At 31.1% G+C, this 19302-nt stretch overlaps 1 protein-coding gene across 1 annotated transcript in view; it reads left to right on the forward strand.

Annotated features, from left to right (window-relative positions):
• Positions 1-19302, forward strand: part of LOC126886450 (zinc finger protein 227-like) — a 284346-nt gene that overhangs the window by 132211 nt on the left and 132833 nt on the right. The window lies entirely within an intron of this gene.

Here is a 19302-nt window from a genome sequence, read left to right on the forward strand (position 1 = left end):
ACAGGGGCGGCTCGTCGGGGTACGCAAGGTAGGCGGCGGTTACCTCTTCAAATGTACAATAATAAATTATGTATTAATAGTTATTATATAAATAGTACTAAGGCTATGGGTACATAATTCGCAAATATTTTACGTGTATCCCTACTTTTTCTGTCTTTACACGGCAAATTACGTGTAGTAAAATTCACACTGGTATGGATATGTAAACATTACTAAAATGTCATTCTACTTGAAAATGTCATTAATTTAAAGAGATGGGTTTTGAATGTTCTTGGATAACTGTTATTTTTATAATTGCAAATTATTAATTCAGTTAATAAATGTGATAATTTTTTCACTAACTATGTATTCAGTGATTGTAATAATTTATTAGTACAACAAAGACTAATACTCAATCGAGAAAAGAGGAAAAGTGTTAAAGTGATTATTTAATAATAATATATTGTTATGGAACGCTTACAATTTTAAACATCTTTAACAACAAAATACTTGGATCACAGAATATATTATCCTGATGTATTCTCTGCTTGGATCTTCCACAAATAAAACACAATAAATAACTTTTTATTAAGTTCACGTCTTAAATCAATTATTTATCAAATACACTATATATATCAATAATATTTAATCAATAACTCAACATATTCCCGAAGCAATGTCAAATATTTAAAATTGTCACTGATTGTCAGTGTCTGACTGACAATATATGCTGACAATATTATATTCGGCTGAGTGCGTTGTAAGACAAAGATAGATTTGGAAAATATTACCACGGCATTGTGTTCATTTTTTTCGAATCCTGAAAAAACCAATAAATATTTTTGAAAAATTTAAACGCAGAATGAAAGACTAAATTATTACCGAGGGCCGAAAGTCCCTTAGAATAAATAAAAAGTTTATTTTGAATGATATATTTGAAATTAAAAATCACACTAAATTTTTTCTTAGTTTTTCACCCCTGTAACTTATTAAAATAAACATTATAGAAGTTCTCAGGGACTTTCGGCCCTCGCTAATAACGTAATGTTTCATTCTGCGTTTAAATTTTTCAAAAATACTTATTAGTTTTCTCAGGATTCGAAAAAAATGAATCCCCATTTGAATAGCATTGCAGCCAAAAATACGTACCGATCCTCTTAATAAATTACTTATTTTAAAATTGTGATTTATAAATTTCGACATAATACCTATTTAAAATAAAAAAAGCTATTTTTTATATTCTCTCCATAGTTGTAATTATTTTGCATCTGCATTCCTCGTATACATAGTCAGGCGCTTGCAATCTCTGCCTTACGCCCGGTTTCATAATCAACTTAAAGTGAACATTAACTAAAGTTCACTTTAAAGTTGACATTTACCCATATGAATTGCATTGATAAAGGTACCAACTTAAAATTTAAAGTCCACTTTAACTGATTATGAAACCGAGCGTTAGAATAGAATGTCTGTCTCTCTGTCATATGTTTACTCACGACCACGGAGTAATCTGCACTCGCAGTGCAAATCAGTCGCTTTAAAAGGCGGTGCACTCGCTTCGCCTTCGTGAATAGAAATATTTTTTGATATTAGAATCTAGATTAGCGAGTATGTATAGTTTAATTACAAACGTTCTTGAACCATATGATTACAAAAATAAATTGACTGCTCAATGTTTTGTAATGGCCGGCTCTTTAAATTGGTTGCAATCAAAAATTAAAGTAGATGCTCCAAAAGCTTTTTTACACATCGTTGCGCCCTTGGATTAAATTTAGTTGTGCAAGACAGCTCAAAATGTATTAGAAATTGTAGGATATTTTTGCAACGGTTAGATCAATTCCTGGTTGTTTTAATCATTCGGCGAAACGAACATTATTTATTCTGAATTCAATTCTAAATCAAAGTACAGTACAACCTGCCATATCCGGACCTCCCCATATCCGGACGGTTCTGCGCCGTCCGGATCTACCGAAATCTACCGAGAAAGACAGTCCTGCTGTTGGACAACGCACTAAAAGACGAACTAAAAGATGGCGAAATAATGTATTATTGAATCTATAACACGTGTCTATCGACGAAAGTTATTGACGGCGTTGATTACTGGAATGTATGAAGGAGAAAACGTTTCAGAGACTGTAAAAGAAGTAGTGGTCTTGATATCCGGATCGGTCTGTCGCCACATTGATCCGGATATGGCAGGTTTGACTGTATCCCAACAAACTGTGAAAGTATTAGATGGACTTCAAAAGTCAAAAATTTTAAGCGGAATGAGTTACATAATTTTATTTTCAATCAAATTATTGAAGAAGAAAATTCGGGAGCAGAATCTATGAATGGTGGTCGAGTATATTTACAAAATTTTTAGTTTGCCTTTATAACGAAATATGTATTTAATATAACTGACATACAGTAGAACATAAAAAATAAATCTTTCATTATGAGTCTCCCTTTCCGCGTATAGAGTTTCCGTCGAGTGATTTACAGTGACGCTATTTTGATAAAATCTCAAAAATGCAATTTAAGTAATAGAAAATCATAGCACGGATAATCCACAGCCCGGATAATCCGCACAGGGATAATCGGGGTTCTACTGTATTATTCTACAACTGAAATGTTTAGATGTAAATTTGTGTCAAAAAGAAATAGATATAGCTTTGAGAACAATAAAAGAACTTCATAACGAACAGGCTTTAATTTATTTTCTGTGCCTGAAACAAAGGTATCGAAATTTAACTTAAACCTAAACACCTAACTAAAACAATGAAAGAGTCATCCAATGAGGACAGGACTACAAAATAAATATTTTGAAATTAAAGATAATATGTATTAATTTACAACTCATTTTAGAGATTTAAAAGATTTACATTTTTTGGCCTTGCAAAGTCTTCACAATTTCAAAATTGTCCAAAAAGTTTTCCACATAATTTGATAAATAGTTTATTAACACAATATTCTAGATTATTTTATAAACAAAAATTAATTATACTATCTACTACATTTACGAAGGTGAACAATTTTATACTTTAAATAATATTAAAATTTTGCCATATTTTAACGAGAATGAAGTAACTAAAAGATTTTCTGAAACATACAAAACATTTTTTCCGATAATATGGTGCCTTCGAAATGATAACCTGCTCCTTAAATGTATTAATTTGTAAAAATTGTAAATGTTTTTAAAGACATTTCATTGTACCGACACATAAGTAAGATACACGCACTTATTTTGCATGGGTAATTATGCCTTCAACTGAGATGCACACAGGAATATAATATCTTAAGGTATACATAAATATGTGTCGCCTACCCGTTTAATGAGGTCACGAGAGGCCACTGTAAGGGACTGGTTTAAATGCAGTTCTATAGAACTTCAGAGCAGCGGTAGATAGGGTAATGATAGTGATGATGATATCCAACCCCCGATTAGTAGACGGCACTTAAAGAAGAAGGGCGTTAGTGTTATCATAATCGCAAATATGTATGAATGAGGCACTTAAAGAAGAAGAATAAGACTTCCATTTCTTTATTCATCTTTCTCAGAACCCCTTTGTGACGTGTTCTGTCCATGATATTTTTAGAATTCTTCTATACACCCACAACTCGAATGATCCCAGTTTTTTCATTGATACCGCGTTCAAGGTCCAAGCTTCCAAGTCGAGAAAACGTAGCACCTAGCCAATCTTAAATACTCTTAGCTCTAACTTTAGATCTCTTGTGCAGAGCATTATTCTCATTTTGTTAAAATTCGCTCTAGCCTTTTCTATTCTAATTTTAATCTCCTGGAAGTAATCATTTGTGGAGTTGATCATTGTTCCGAGATATGCATATTGGTCTACTCGTTCGACATTGGTTCCGTTTATGAGGAGATTCTCGTTATTTCTTTGTGTTTTAGATATTCTCAAAAATTTTGTCTTCTTGATAGGTAATCATTGTTAGACCGTATTCTTGGCTATACATCGCTATTCTGTTTACCGGTCTCTGAAGATCTTCAATATTTTCGGCTAAGATGACATTGTCATCGGCATATCTATAATGTTGTTAATGGGAACTTCGTTCACCTTTATTCCAGCTGTTTCACCCTCGAGAGGTTTAAGGATCTCTAAATTCTAAGTTGAATTTCACTCAAGAATAAAGTAGCTTTATTTTTCACAATATTGAAAATTGCTATTATGAAAAGTTGTTTGGAATTAAAAACTATATTCTAATATGCAATTACATCCTTCTAATTGAAAAATTTTTTTTGAAATATTATGGATAGGTAACTAACAATATTTTCAGTTATTTCAATTCTGATAACTCTTTTATTATTAATTTTACGAAAAAAAGTGTTTCTCAATAAAAAGTTCTGGATGGTCTAAAACCTAAGATACAGCCATCTTATATCAAATTTTATCAATTTTATACGAGGTATGTCAAAAAAGATAAATGTACCCCGCACAAACCTTATGGAAATTAGTTCCCAGTGGATTTCGTTCATACTTTGGGAAAATACTCTTTGAAGCATCCTGATAAAAAGTTCTCATGAGCACAACTCAATCGTATGAAGGATTTTCAAGATATAGAGGCACAAACTCGGAAAATTATAAGATTTACTGGGTATTCCAATTTCCTGAGTTACTGGTTATCCGTGCAAAATGTAGAAGTTTGGATCAAGGAAAAGTACTATAAGTCTATGAGTTTTTCCTGGCTATCCAATAGCGACCTTTACTTTGACCTTGACCTTCAGCGGACGTCATCTTCTAGAGTTTCGAGGGTTTCGGCATTAAATTGATATAAACAGATTACTCATGGGTTTTTGGGATCGCTAAACACGAATATGCTATCAGAATTTCACATACGTCAAAATAATTGTCAAAGTTAATTTAAATTTGGAAATCTCTCCGAAAAATATTAATTTTTGGCGGATTATTTGATTTATACCGTTCTAATTTAGTTTGTTTAGTTTTGTTAAACTTTTCCTTATTTAGTTTACATTTTGAAAGTGTTCATAAGTTAAACGTTACTTGAAAACTCCTCTATGGAGTCATCTAGTGGAGGCGAACCGCCTGATATTGAGAATTCGATGGATAGTAGCTGTGATTTACAAGATTTAAATGGATTTCTACCCAACCAGCCTCAAAATAAGATAAGTAGTAGTATTAATCTTAACAATATTAATGAAAAACAAAATACTTTAGTAAACTCAGATCAACCAGAAAAAACCAGGCCTGTTTATTTATACGAAAAAATTGATTTAGGACCTTTTTACATTTTCATTGAAAACTCCAGTTTAAATTTTACAGGAAAATTAAACGCTGTTAAAATAGGCGAGATCCTATTTACGTTACATCCAGAAATTGACAATTATATAAAAAAAATTGACTCAATCGGACGCAACCGAGTTAGGGTCTCATTTAAAAATTATAGTAGCGCAAATGCTTTAGTTACTTCCAAATTCCTTATTCAAAAAAATCTGACCGCATACATTCCAAAATTTCAATTGTTTAAACTAGGTGTAGTAAGGGATATAGATTCAGATATATCGGAAGAATATCTTAAAAATAGAATAAAGGAATTTGATCACCATTGCAAATTCTCGGTTGAGTATGTGAAACGAATAACAAGAAAAATAGTAGCAGATGACAAAGTAATATTTAATCCAACAAAATCAGTTATTGTGTCTTTTAAATGCCAGAATATACCAAAGTATGTAGTAATTAATCATGTCTTACACACTGTTGAAAAATACCAGCAAAAGGTAATTATCTGTTACCACTGCTATAGGTATGGGCACATGAGTAAGCAGTGTAAAAGTAATCCTCGCTGTTTTAAGTGTCATGAATCTCACCTTTCCGATTCTTGTTCTTTATCATCGTTTAACAAAAAATGTCTATCCTGTGAAGGTGAACACTTCACTAATGAATGGGAGATATGCCCAGAATTTGATCGCCAAAAGAAAATAAAACATTATATGTCTGAAAACAGCTTATCTTTTAAGGAAACAATTAAACTCTTTCCTAAGATAACTTATGCATCTATAGCAGCCAATAATTCCTCAATAAATTCTCATCAAACTCCAAATATGAATGCACCATCCTCTTCATATTCCTTTACTCAATTGTCCACGTCTCAAACATCTTCCAATCAGTTCGCTCTACCTTCAGTTTCAAATAGATATACAATAATAAAACCACCAAAATACAAACGACCTATCTCTTCCTCACCAGACCAAGTAACAATGGAACATCAAAAAATAATAAAGTTAAACCCCATGTCCAACAGACCTGGTGGTATTATCACCTCTTCTTCGTATCAATCTACATTTAATCCAGAACAAGGATCTAAAATACATGAACCATCAAAAGAATTAACAGAATTAATATCAAATATAATTACAAGTATTATCTCTAATATAAATCACAAAAATTTTGAAATTCCAGAAAAATCAGTTCTAGTAAATTCAATTCAATCAGTTTTAAGTTCTCTCTTATATAATAATGAATAGATTGGTAATTTGTCAATGGAATTGTAGATCGGCTAACTCTAATAGAGAAAACCTTATCCACCTATTAGAAGACCAGAAAGTTGATATCGCATTATTATCAGAAACTAGATTTAAACCAGAAAAGTATTATAACTTTCACGGGTACAATATTGTCAGAGACGACCGCTTTTCAGTAACTGTTGGCGGTGGCTCAGCAATTTTAATAAATTCAAACCTATATTACGAGGAAGTCACCATGAAAGTAGATTTAATAAACGTCAATAAAGTAGCAATAAAAATAAAGTTTAAGTCATATACTGTCACATTTATATCTATGTATGTTCCCCCAGGAACCAAGTTATTGTTACAACAATGGAACAATTTCATAACATCTATAGAAAGACCATTTATAATAGGAGGTGACCTTAATGCTCACCACATTGCCTGGGGCCTAGACAACCAAACAGATATGAAAGGTAAAATCTTGATGGACTGTATAGACGATAATAATTTAATATTCAAAAATGATGGCTCTCCTACTTTCTTTAGGAACTTCTCGAAATCGGCAATAGACCTGACCATTTGTACTCCTGACTTAAACCACCTGATCACTTGGAAAACACTTCAAGACCTATTTGGTTCAGACCATACACCTATAAGAGTAGAGTTAGAGGATCAACCAACTCATACATATAATCCATATTCACAAAAGTGGAATTTAAAGAATGTCGACTGGAAATTATATGAACAGTATTCGGAAGATGTATTCTCTCAATTTAAAGATATAAATTCTTATGAACAAATTTTGCACAATATAAATACAACTGCATCCTACTGCATCCCCAAATTTAAAATAAAAAAACCGACTTCCAGAGGAAAATACTGGTGGGATTTAGAATGTGAAGAAGCAGTCAGAAGAAGACAGGAAAGTTTTTGTATATTCAAAGAAAATCCAAACCATGAAAACCTACTTAAGTATAAAAAAGATGATGCACATGTCAAGAAGATCACTAAACAAACTAAAAGAAATAGCTGGAGAGATTATGTCGGATCCCTAAATAGGTCAGTCCCTATTAAAGATGTATGGTCAAAAGTTAACCGAATAAAAAATAGAAAAACAAAGAACAAAGTCCCTGTTATTCTGTCGGAAGCTTCGTGGATAGAAGAGTTCCATCAAAATATCACACCGCCGTCTGCAGAATTAGTAATTCCTGATTTACAACTAAATGCTCTGTACGACTATCCAGAACCAATCCGTTTCCTAGTCAAACCATTTTCTGCCACTGAACTAAACTTTGCGTTGAAGAAAAACTCAAATTCAGCACCAGGTGCCGATAATATCCATTACTCGATGCTATCAAATCTTTCAAGAATTGGTAAGGCTGCACTACTAAATATATATAATGAAATTTGGATGCGCCGCATAAAGATTCCTGACGATTGGCACGTTTACACTATTATCCCGGTTTTAAAACCAGGAAAATCATCAAAGAATTGGGATTCTTACCGTCCAATCGGTCTGGCTTCCTGTATACTAAAAACATATGAGAGACTTATTAAAAACCGTCTGGAATTTTGGCTAGAAAAGAACGACCTATTACCAAGAAGTCAGTTTGGTTTTAGAAAAGGTAAATCCACACAAGATAGCCTCTGCCACTTTTTAATAGACATTTATAGTTCCTTTACTTATAAGAAAGCAGTTAGTGCTTTGTTCTTAGATATAAAAGGGGCTTACGACAACGTTAATCTTCACATACTATACGCGAAAATGTTGGAAATAGGAATACCCGAGATAGTAACATGGAACATCATTAACTTATACATTAATCGAGCAGTTCACGTTAGATTAAATGGAGATCAATCTAACTCCCGATACACATCTTTGGGACTACCTCAGGGTAGCATCCTAAGTCCTATATTATATATACTGTATACTGCTGACTTAGAAACTAAACTTCCTCAACACATAAAAATCCTACAGTACGCTGATGATGTTGCGATATATGCAGAAAATAAGTCAATAGATAGATGTAATAACTACCTTAAATCGACATTGAATATTATAAAAAAATGGGCTACCGATAATAACTTAACAATATCAGAGAGTAAATCAACCATTGTTACCTTCACTAAAAAACGATATGTTCCTCAAAGCCATCTACCATTTGATAATACTAGTATTCCTTATAAAACTTCAATAAAATTTCTTGGCGTATTTTTAGACTCCAAATTAAATTGGAAAGAACACACAAATTACATATTACGAAGAATGGAAAATGCAATGAATATCATGAAGACTGTAAGTGTCAGTAACTGGGGAGCTGATCCAAACATATCAATATTACTATACAGAAATTTGATAAGATCAATCTTAGACTATGGATCTATTTTTTATGGCTCAGCATCAAACTCTGTACTCCAAAAAATCGAGAGGATCAAAAATAAGGCACTTAGGTTATGCACTGGTTATCTTCGTAGCACACCTATATTGGTCATGGAATGTGAGCTTAATGAACCTCCACTTTCATTACGCAGGGAATACCTAAGTGAGAAATTTATAGTTAAAACAGCGGTTAACGATAAACTGCTATTAAATAAAATTGTTCATTTAACCACCTCATACCTAACTCATTATTACTGGGAAAAAAAGAAACTGCTTTTAGTTGTGGAAAGCTTCCTCAACGTTTCTAATTCCATTGGCGACATACACCAAATTGAACAAAGCTCGTCTCGAAAGCTAAATTATGAAGATTATTTATCTCCAGTTAACTGTCATTTAAGTAATATTCGTGCGACAGACTTCCTTACTAAAATAGACCACCTTCAGTGTGTACAAAAAAACTGGGGGAGTTATCAGAAATTATATACGGATGGTTCAAAAATGGAAGGAAAAGTTGGATATGCTATATATTACCCACAAAAAAGTATAAAAATAAACAACAGATTACCTGATAAAATGACAATTTTCACAGCTGAACTCATTGCAATCAAAGAAGCATACAAAATATGTATTAATCAAAAAGAACTCAATTATGTTATATTTACAGACTGCCAAAGCATTGTAAAGACATTGAAATACAATGTACATAATTTTGCAGAAAATTATATCATCAGTGACATCATAGCAATGAACAGTGAAGCTTTGAAATCGGGCAAAAATATAATATTGTGTTGGATAAAAGCACACATTGGTATAAAAAACAACGAAATAGTAGATGATCTGGCTAAAAAAGCAACAACGAAGGAATCCACTCTGCATACTTATCAACTTCCTATGGGAGACATAATTTCTATTATGAGATCTATCAAACGGACGAAATGGCAGGAACAATACAATAATTCAGACAAAGGAAATTATTACAAAAAAATCCAGCCTACACTTCCCATCAAGACATGGTTTAATCAAGTTTCCAACAAAGGCTTTATCAAAACTATTTGTCGAATAAGAAGTAATCACTGTCTGACTCCAGTCTACAAAAGAGAAATAGGACTTGTAGATAATGATGAATGTTTATGTGGAGAGCTAGCTGATCTACAACATATGCTATTAGAATGTCCTTTACATTTTATTGAAATATCAAACTTTTTTGCCAATCTAGTTCAAATTAATGTACAATTTCCTTTTAATCTTATATACCTTTTACAATCAAACAATCTAGATGTTTATAAAATTTTGTACAACCATGTTAATTGTTTAAAATTAAAGCTCTGAGAAAAAAAGAAAAAAAAATAAAAAAAAAAAAATAATTAAATAAAATAAAAAGTTACTAAGATCTAAACCTCCGCGAGGTTGAATCGGGTTTAGGTCTTAGCGCGATAAAAAAATATACAAAAAAAAAAAAAAAACTAAAAAAAAAAAACTAAAAAAAAAATAAAAAAAAAATAAAAAAAAAATAAAAAATGTAATAAAAAAAATGTTAAAAAATATAATAAAAAAAATAATAAAAAAAACAGAGTAAAAAAAAACAGTAGTACTAATAGTTTTAAATTTAGATACTAAGCATATATTTTGTAAAAGAGAGAATTCAAAACACATTGACTGGCCAGTTGGTTGCTTAAACCAGTGCCAATAAAACATAAACACACACACGCTATCAGAATTGAACTCCGGAGGACGTGGTGGCCAGAGCACCTATTGCATAAGACAGGTTATCTTCTGGAGTTTCGGAGGAATCAAATGGATTACTCTTAGGTTTTTAACTCCAGAAGATAACCTGTCTTAGGCACCAGGTGCTCCTGTGTCTATGCTGACCAGGGCCGCGTTTAGGTCAATTGCCGCCCTAGGCAATTCTCTAGTAGCCGCCCTTCAAAAATGTACCATTTTTGCGAAAAAAAAATGCAAGCAGAATTTTTTATTTAGGGAGCGTTCAAGTATTACGTAAGGCGATTTTTGATCCCCCCTCCCCCCTACGTAACGCAATTTTTGAAGATTTTTGACCCCCCCCCCAACCTGCGTTACGTAATACTTGAACGGTCCCTTAAATTAGAAATGTATTAAAAATATTCTTTATTTTACATCAAGCGTAATGTTACATATTACTATTATAAAAAGACGCCATGCATTTATTTTGACAATATTACTATATGACATGACAGTTCTTACAAAGGACAGAAGCTTGTCACTCACTGCTGCCAACACAACATTTCAAAGGTTTGTTCTCACAGTTCAGTGTACTCTAACACCCTTCCTCAAACCTGTAAAATGCTTGGTGGTGAAATAAAAATATCGTTTGCTAAAAAGAAGTGTTTCAGGAATTCAATTCGGACTTTGCGGTGTGTTTTAGTTAAACGATAAAGTACCTTCGGTCTAATTACTGGACTGCGTACTCTCAATAGTTTTGGTATTAATTACTGGACTACACATGTTTAAACCTTTTGTTTTGTTGAAAACTCGGAAGTGATTTAGTGCCAATTTGTTTCAAGGTTATATTTAATACAGTGTCTGTAGAAACTAAAGTCTTGGATGTATTTTATTCAAATTTGGACATACCAGCAACTTGGCAAGTACCAATTTTACTGCATGCAAAACCATTCGTATAATTTTCACTCTTCGCAAAATAGAGACTTATAGAGACCTTCATGAACATTTGATGTCGACAAATAATTTCGAGTAATCGAAATATTTCTCCCCACTTTTTTTAACACGCCCTGTATATACATACATATTATAATCATTTTATTTTGATACAGTAAAATCCAATATTATCACCGAACATAAAATACAGGAAATTAAATATTTTTACTTTTCAAGCAATCGGAATTAAATATTAGCGCCCCACTGTTTGAGGTCCACTGATCATATCTTAATTACATATCGGCCGTTATAGGGTAAAATGACTTTAGTATAAATATAGGAGAGGAATGTGTTGCGATAACAGTAGCCGTTATTTTTTAACTGTTATTTCACTGAAGCTGTTTCACACTGTTACATCATTTTCATAATAAATGAAATATTCAGGGCCGGTTGTTCAAAAGCTAATCAAAAATGATCATTATTAAATATTTAATTACTGTCACCAACTGTCAATGTCAACTTTGTTTGGGTTGCTGAAAACATAATTATGGATTAGAATTATGAAATTAGTTAATCAATTATGTTAATAATTGTTATGTTAATTGATTAAATAATCTCATAATTATAATCAATTATGTTTTCAGCAACCCAATCAAAGTTGACATTGACAGTTGGTGACAGTAATTAAATATTTGATAGCGATCACTGTTGATTAGCGTTCGAACAACCGGCCCTCAGGTATAGTCCGTTCGCTAAACTCGGACACAACTAGCTAGTGATTTTTGTACCTAACTTTGCCAATTTAGTAAAATTGGCAAAAAATAATTACTAAATAGTTAATAATTACTCAATAGTTAGTAATTTTGCCAATTTTGGCAAAATTGGCCAAAAAAAATACGTACTAAAATAACTAGCCAGTTGTGTCAGTTTAGCGAACCGACTATAGGTAACTGACTACTTTTTTAGTTATTGTAGCCCTATAGGAAAAAAACCTACCCTTGTCCTGTCTAGAGTTCACCACCGTTTTTTAATTATTAACAATTTAATTTGTATGTAATTTCTACATAGATTACATAAATATGCAATTTTATTATTAATGTATTAATTAATAAAGGGTTTACTTTGTTTAAACATTCCTTGAAAAAATTATTTTTTTCCAAATATCTATTTTCTTAATCATACCATTAATGATCATAGAAAAAGTTAAACTATATTTTAATAAATAAATTATTTTTATTAAATAATCATTTATTGAACATAATTTATTAAATTTATTCATTAAAATATACCTTAACTTTTTCTATGATTAGTAATGATAGTATCATTACCAGAAATGGATTTTTGAGAAAATATTATTTTTTCAAAAATTGTTTAAAAAAATTAGACTGTTTATTAATTAATAATTGTCTAGTAGACAAATTGCATATTTGTAATGTACACAAAAGTACATACAAATTGAAAGAAGAAATATCAAAATCCATTGAGTAGATCTCAAGATATAGAAAATGGTAGCAGTTTCAAGTTGCTTTTTAGTTTTTGAACTCGTGCATTTTTCGGCTCCCGCCAGGTAGCTGACAAGTATTTTAATTGTTGACCTATAGGATGAAAACCTACATGTTTCCTGCGTAGAGTTCGAGTTCGTTTTTAATTATTAACAATTTAGTGCAATCAACGCAGACGCTCCCCCTTCAATTACTATGACTAGTCATCATTTGAACTACATTTTTAAAAATTCGAGTAAAATATCATCTTTCCGAATACCTATCTAAGAAGATGTTTTCTACGGACAAAATTTTTAATGTTATTGTAAATGTTTATAAACTAATATTTTTTACTATATTAGATAATTTTTTATCTTTTCTTAATACATTTTGATAGTATCACTTTTCTACTTTCATTTGGTATACGCAGAATTGTCCTATCTTCATCATTTTCTGTCATTTGTTATTGCAAAACAAAGGTATCTGGGATAAACAGATAGAAAACCTAACTTTTAAAGTAATTAATGGATCGGTCTCAAATTTTGGGAGTTTGTTATGTACCCCAATACCCAACTTTGAGTAAAGTGAAACACTACAGTTCTAAGTTAGTTTTAGTAAAAGTTATTAATAAATAACGATTTTCAGTTATTTTGCAGTTTACGAAGCAACAAATTAACTTTTTGACTTTCAAAAATCGTCATTTTGAAGGTTTTTCAATGTTCTAAAAAAATAAATTTTGTAATTTTATGTCAACTATTTAGCTTTTTAATTGAGTGCAAAAAATGAAAAAAATCGCTTTGATTGCACTAAATTGTTAATAACTAAAAAACACGAACTCTAGGCAGGAAACATGTAGGTTTTCATCCTATAGGTCAAGTTAACAATAACTAAAGAAGTCAGCTACCTTGATATTTCATTGTCCCGAACATGGTCTATTTCTTGCCTATTTTCCTGGCTGGAGTATTATATCAGTGCGACAACACGAATGTAATGTTATGTACTTGTAATATAGTCCAAGTAATGAAGCTTAAACTAGGACAAAACCTCGCAATTTTTACAGAATGGATCGATTTACTTGAAAATTTGAAAATAAGTAGTAGATAGTCCAAGGATCAAAATCTATATCATGCCGAAAGGCGCTTTTACCATGGGGGTGGTTGCCACCCCATCTCGGGGGTGGAAATTTTTTATTTTATTTTGACCGCAAAAGTTGGTAAAAACATTCATCTTAAGGCAAAAACATTCTATACATTTTTTTGATAAAATTAATAGTTTTCTTGTTATTCGCTATCGAAAGTGTTAGTTTTATATCGAAAAAATCAATGTCTTTAATCAGTTTTCTGCTAATAACTCAAAAAGTTTTCGTTTATCAAAACAACTTTGCTTAACAAAAATGTACCTTTTGAAATAATAAACAAAACCTTGTTTTTAATTTTGTTTAAGACCAATAGTAATCTAGCTATACTTTATTATATGTTAGCTCTTCTTCGTCAAATGCTAAATATTGTAGTTTCAAAGTCAAAAGACGGGAAAACTATGCATTTTTAGAGGATAACTTGTTCAAACTAATTTAAAGTAATTAAAAATATCTATCTCCAGCAATAAATAAAATAGTCTCTACCTCAAAAATTAAGAGACTTATAATGAAAAGAAAATCAGTCCCTATTTCTTTCAGCGAAAAAGTGATCGGAAACTTCCCCCTGTTCACAACTCTAATTAAAATTAGTCATTGACCTTATTTGATCTTCTTTACTTTTTACTTACTTTACTTTCTTTACTTAGTTTGGTAAAAAATGCTATTTTCTTCAGAATAGAAAGATTAGCATCAGAGATACGAAAAAATGTTAAAATATAAAATTGTAGGTTATTTAATTCCCAAGAACTTGGTTTGAAAAAATTTTTTCTACGGCAAAAATTGAGAGAATTGTAAATGAGTATAATATCAAAAAACTTTGATTTTTTCGATATAAAACTAACACGTTCGATAGCGAATAAATCGAAAACTATTAATTTTATCAAAAAAATGTATAAAATATTTTTTGCTTATAATGAATGTTTTTATCAACTATTGCAGTAAAAATATAATAAAAAATTTCCACCCCCGAGATGGGGTGGCTACCACCCCCATGGTAAAAGCGCCTTTCGGCATCATATAGATTTTGATTCTTGGACTATCCTCTACTTATTCTCAAATTTTCAAGCAAATCGATCCATTCTGTAAAAATTGCGAGGTGAAAAGCTTCGGTTCCTGGACTAATAATACAGTTTGAAAATCCCAACTCTAACTCGATTTCCTACTGTAATCTTTAGTTTCTGCAATATGTGCAATATTGATGTTTTTAGTCAATTCACCGTCTTTGCCGAGCTTCTGGCGGCCCAATAATCACTAAATTTATGACTTCCGTTCTTTTTGGATGAATAGTGTTAGGTTTAAGATAACAAAATGCTGTTTGTTTTATTTTTGATATGAATGCCATTTTTTTTATTTAGAAAGGAATGCCCACTTCTATTTCATTGATGGATGAATGATGAATATACATATTTGTTATTCGATTTTAATTTTTAAATACAAATATTTTTGTACAGTATTTTTGCCGCCCCAGGGGCGTCATTTGGTAGAGTTAGGGGAGGCAGTTGCCCCCCCCCCCCCCGAAACTGAAAATGACTGAAATTTACAAAAAATGCTTTCAGTTTTCATCATTACATCATATATAATATATTGTATATTATATAATGCTTGCCCCCCCCCCAATCAAAATTTCAAATGACGCCCCTGTGCCGCCCTCTCACAATTTGCCGCCCTAGGCAGCTGTCTATATTGCCTAATGGATAAAGCAGCCCTGTTCATGTTTAGCAATCCCAAAAACCCATGAGTAATCTGTTTATATCAATTTAATGCCGAAAACCCTCGAAACTCTAGAAGATGACGTCCGCTGAAGGTCAAGGTCAATGTAAAGGCCGCCATTGGATAGCCAGGAAAAAATCATAGACTACTAGTACTTTTCCTTGATCCAAACTTCTACATGTTGCAAGGATAACCAGTAACTCGGGGAATTGGAATACCCAGAAAATCTTATAATTTTCCGAGTTTGTGCCTCTATATCTTGAAAATCCTTCATACGATTGAGTTGTGCCCATGAGAACTTTTTATTAGGATGCTTCAAAGAGTATTTTCCCAAAGTATAAACGAAATCCACTGGGACCTAATTTCCATAAGGTTTGTGCGGGGTACTTTAGATCAAAAGTAAAGTACCTTTATAGTTCAGAATATTTCAATTAGAAGGTTGTAATTACATACTGAAACATAGTTTTTAATTCCAAATAACTTTTCATAATAACAATTTTCGATATTGTGAAAAATAAACGTATTTTACTCTTGAGCGAAATTCATATTTTTTAACATACCTCGTATAAAATTGACAAAATTTGACACAAAATTAGTGGTCGGTATTTTAGGTTTTAGACCATGCAAAACTTTTTATTAAGAATCACTTTTTTCGGTAAAATTAATAATAAAAGAGTTATCAGAATTGAAATAACTGAAAACAATGTTAGTTATGAGTGGAGTCACTGAAGGTCGATATGAGCTATTACCTCCGATTTCGTTGAACCTCCATCGATTTGCATGAAAATTGGTGAGTGGTTAGAGAATATCTCAAGTAACAAAGGTGACATGGTGCCAACTTGCGCTTTTACCTTGGGGGTGGGTGCCACCCCTTCTCGGGGGTGAACATTATTTTATTAAAAATAACCCCATAACTCGATAGAGGGACAAATTTCAAGTAACATTTGTTATATAAAGTTATTAAAATAAATCAAAACTTTTTGAGTTATTAAAGATCAAAGATTTTAATTTTTCTTAAGAAAAATGCATGTTTTTAAATAATTTTTCATCAATAACTCAAAAAGTGTAAGTTTTTACAAAAAAGTTATTATTATCAAAATTGAAGCTAATAAAAAATGAAATAAATCCCTTACTAGAAAAACCTTTTAATGTTAACTAAAAGTGAGTTATAGGTAATTGAATGCATATTTTTTTCGGCGATTAAAAAACTATAAGTATTCAAGCTGAAATAACGGGAAATTGATGCATTTTATAACATAAACTTATTAAACATTTGTCAAAGTACTTAAAAATATCTATCAAATGAGCCCCCTAACATGTTGATTGCGTTAAAATTTATGCTCCAAATTTTTTCAAAATTTATCTTTTAAAAATGTTTCCAAAAAATTTTATTGTTTTTTTTTAATAGCTCCGTTCGTGTTTACGATATCAGGTTTATCTAAAAACTGTTTGAAAGTTAATTCTAAGTGCTATTTAAGCGCGTTAAACCTAATCTTCTAAACCCCTTACTTTTCTAAAAAATAAAAGGTTAAATGACCCCGGTTGCATGGTTCCCACAGCAAAATTTAAGATTTAAACGTTTCTATCTCGGTTATTTTTTACCCTATAGAAATAATAAAACAGGTAAAATATTTGGTACAGAAAAAACTAAAATTTGTTTATACATAAGTTTTTACGTATATTGAGTATTTTTGGAACTATTATCAAAAGAATATGAGAATTACAATAATTTTAAAAATTATGATTTCTTTAAATTACATCTTTTTTCAAAAATATGCATTCTCAACCGGTCAAAATTATCGAACACATTACTAATGCTAATATAAAGAAGTTCTTGTAAGGATTACTATAAATTTTAATTTTTGTGGAAATGGCGTATGTTTTATTTTTCACTTTTTTCTAAAAAATTCGAAACGGGTCTTTTATTTTCATTATAACTTGCTTAATTTTGACGCTATTACCTTGTTCTGAAGCTCATTTGATAGGTATTCTGAAGTACTTGGACAAATGTTTAGCAGGAATATTTTATACATTGCATCGTTTTCCCGTTATTTGAGCTTGAATACTTAGATTTGAGTACTCGTCGAAAAAAATACACATTCAATTCCAATAACCTCACTTTGAACTAACATTAGTTTAGTTCTTTATGTGAAGAATGTATTGAACTTTTTATTATCTTCAATTTCAGTAATAATAACATTTTTGTAAAAGCTTATAGTTTTTGATTTATACGTGAAAAACCGATTTAAAACATGCATTTTTTTACGAAAAAAATAAAATCTTTGGTCTTTAATGACTCAAAAAGTGTTGATTTATTTTAATAACTTTATATAACAAATTTTGCTTATAATTTATCCCTCTATGGACTTATGGTATTATTTTTAATAAAATAATTTTCACCCCCGAGAAGGGGTGGCATCCACCCCCAGGGTAAAAGCGCAAGTTGGCATCATGTCACCTTTGTTCTTTGAGGTATCCTCTAATTACTCACCAATTTTCATGAAAATCGATGGAGGTTCAACGAAATCGGGGGTGAAAACCTTCAGTGACTGCACTATATCCATAATTATCCATAATAAAAAAAAATTCAATTAGAAGGATATAATTGCATACTAGAATATAGTTTTTAGTTTCAAACAACTTTTCATAATAGCAATTTTCTATATTATGAAAAATAAAGCTACTTTACTCTTGAGTGAAATTCAAATTTTTGACATACCTCGTATACCTAATATTTAAAAAATTTGATATTTGATGGTTAAATCTTAGGTTTTGGACCATGCAGAGCTTTTTATGAAGAATAACTTTTTTTCGTAAAATTAATAATAAAAAAGTTTTCCATATGGATACAACTTACAGGGACATACTGTATATATATATATATATATATATATATATATATATATATATATATATATATATATATATATATATATATATATATATATATGTATATATATATATATATATAAAAATAAATAAGCAAAATCATTGGCTAATACTCGTAAAGTGAATGTGAATTTAGTTGGAAATATATAAAATGATGAAGGGTCATCATTCCATACATTTCTGTGCAACTATATACACCGGTGTTTCGGCCTATTTGGGCTTCGTAGTAATCTTTTTATTAAACTTTTTATAAACTCCTGTAGTAATCCTTTTACAAGTTAACAAACAACTTTTTTAACTTGCTACACTATACTGACGAAGCCCAAATAGGCCGAAACACCGGTGTATATAGTTGCACAGAAATGTATGGAATGATGACCCTTCATCATTTTATATATTTCCAACTAAACTCACATTCACTTTACGAGTATTAGCCAATGATTTTGCTTATTTATTTTTATATTTGTACTCGATTATCCAACATCATTTTATTTAATAATGTTATGGCTTTTCATTTCCTCAGGTAGCTTTACCTCCTTGGCAATGTTAGTTGTAGCCTTGCGACTGCGGGTCTTCTAACAACCTGACCAAAATTGGCAACGTTGCTCCTGTAGTAATCCTTTTACAAGTTAAC

The sequence above is a fragment of the Diabrotica virgifera genome, chromosome 6, assembly GCF_917563875.1.
Source record: "Diabrotica virgifera virgifera chromosome 6, PGI_DIABVI_V3a".
In the NCBI taxonomy this organism is placed as follows: domain Eukaryota; kingdom Metazoa; phylum Arthropoda; class Insecta; order Coleoptera; family Chrysomelidae; genus Diabrotica; species Diabrotica virgifera.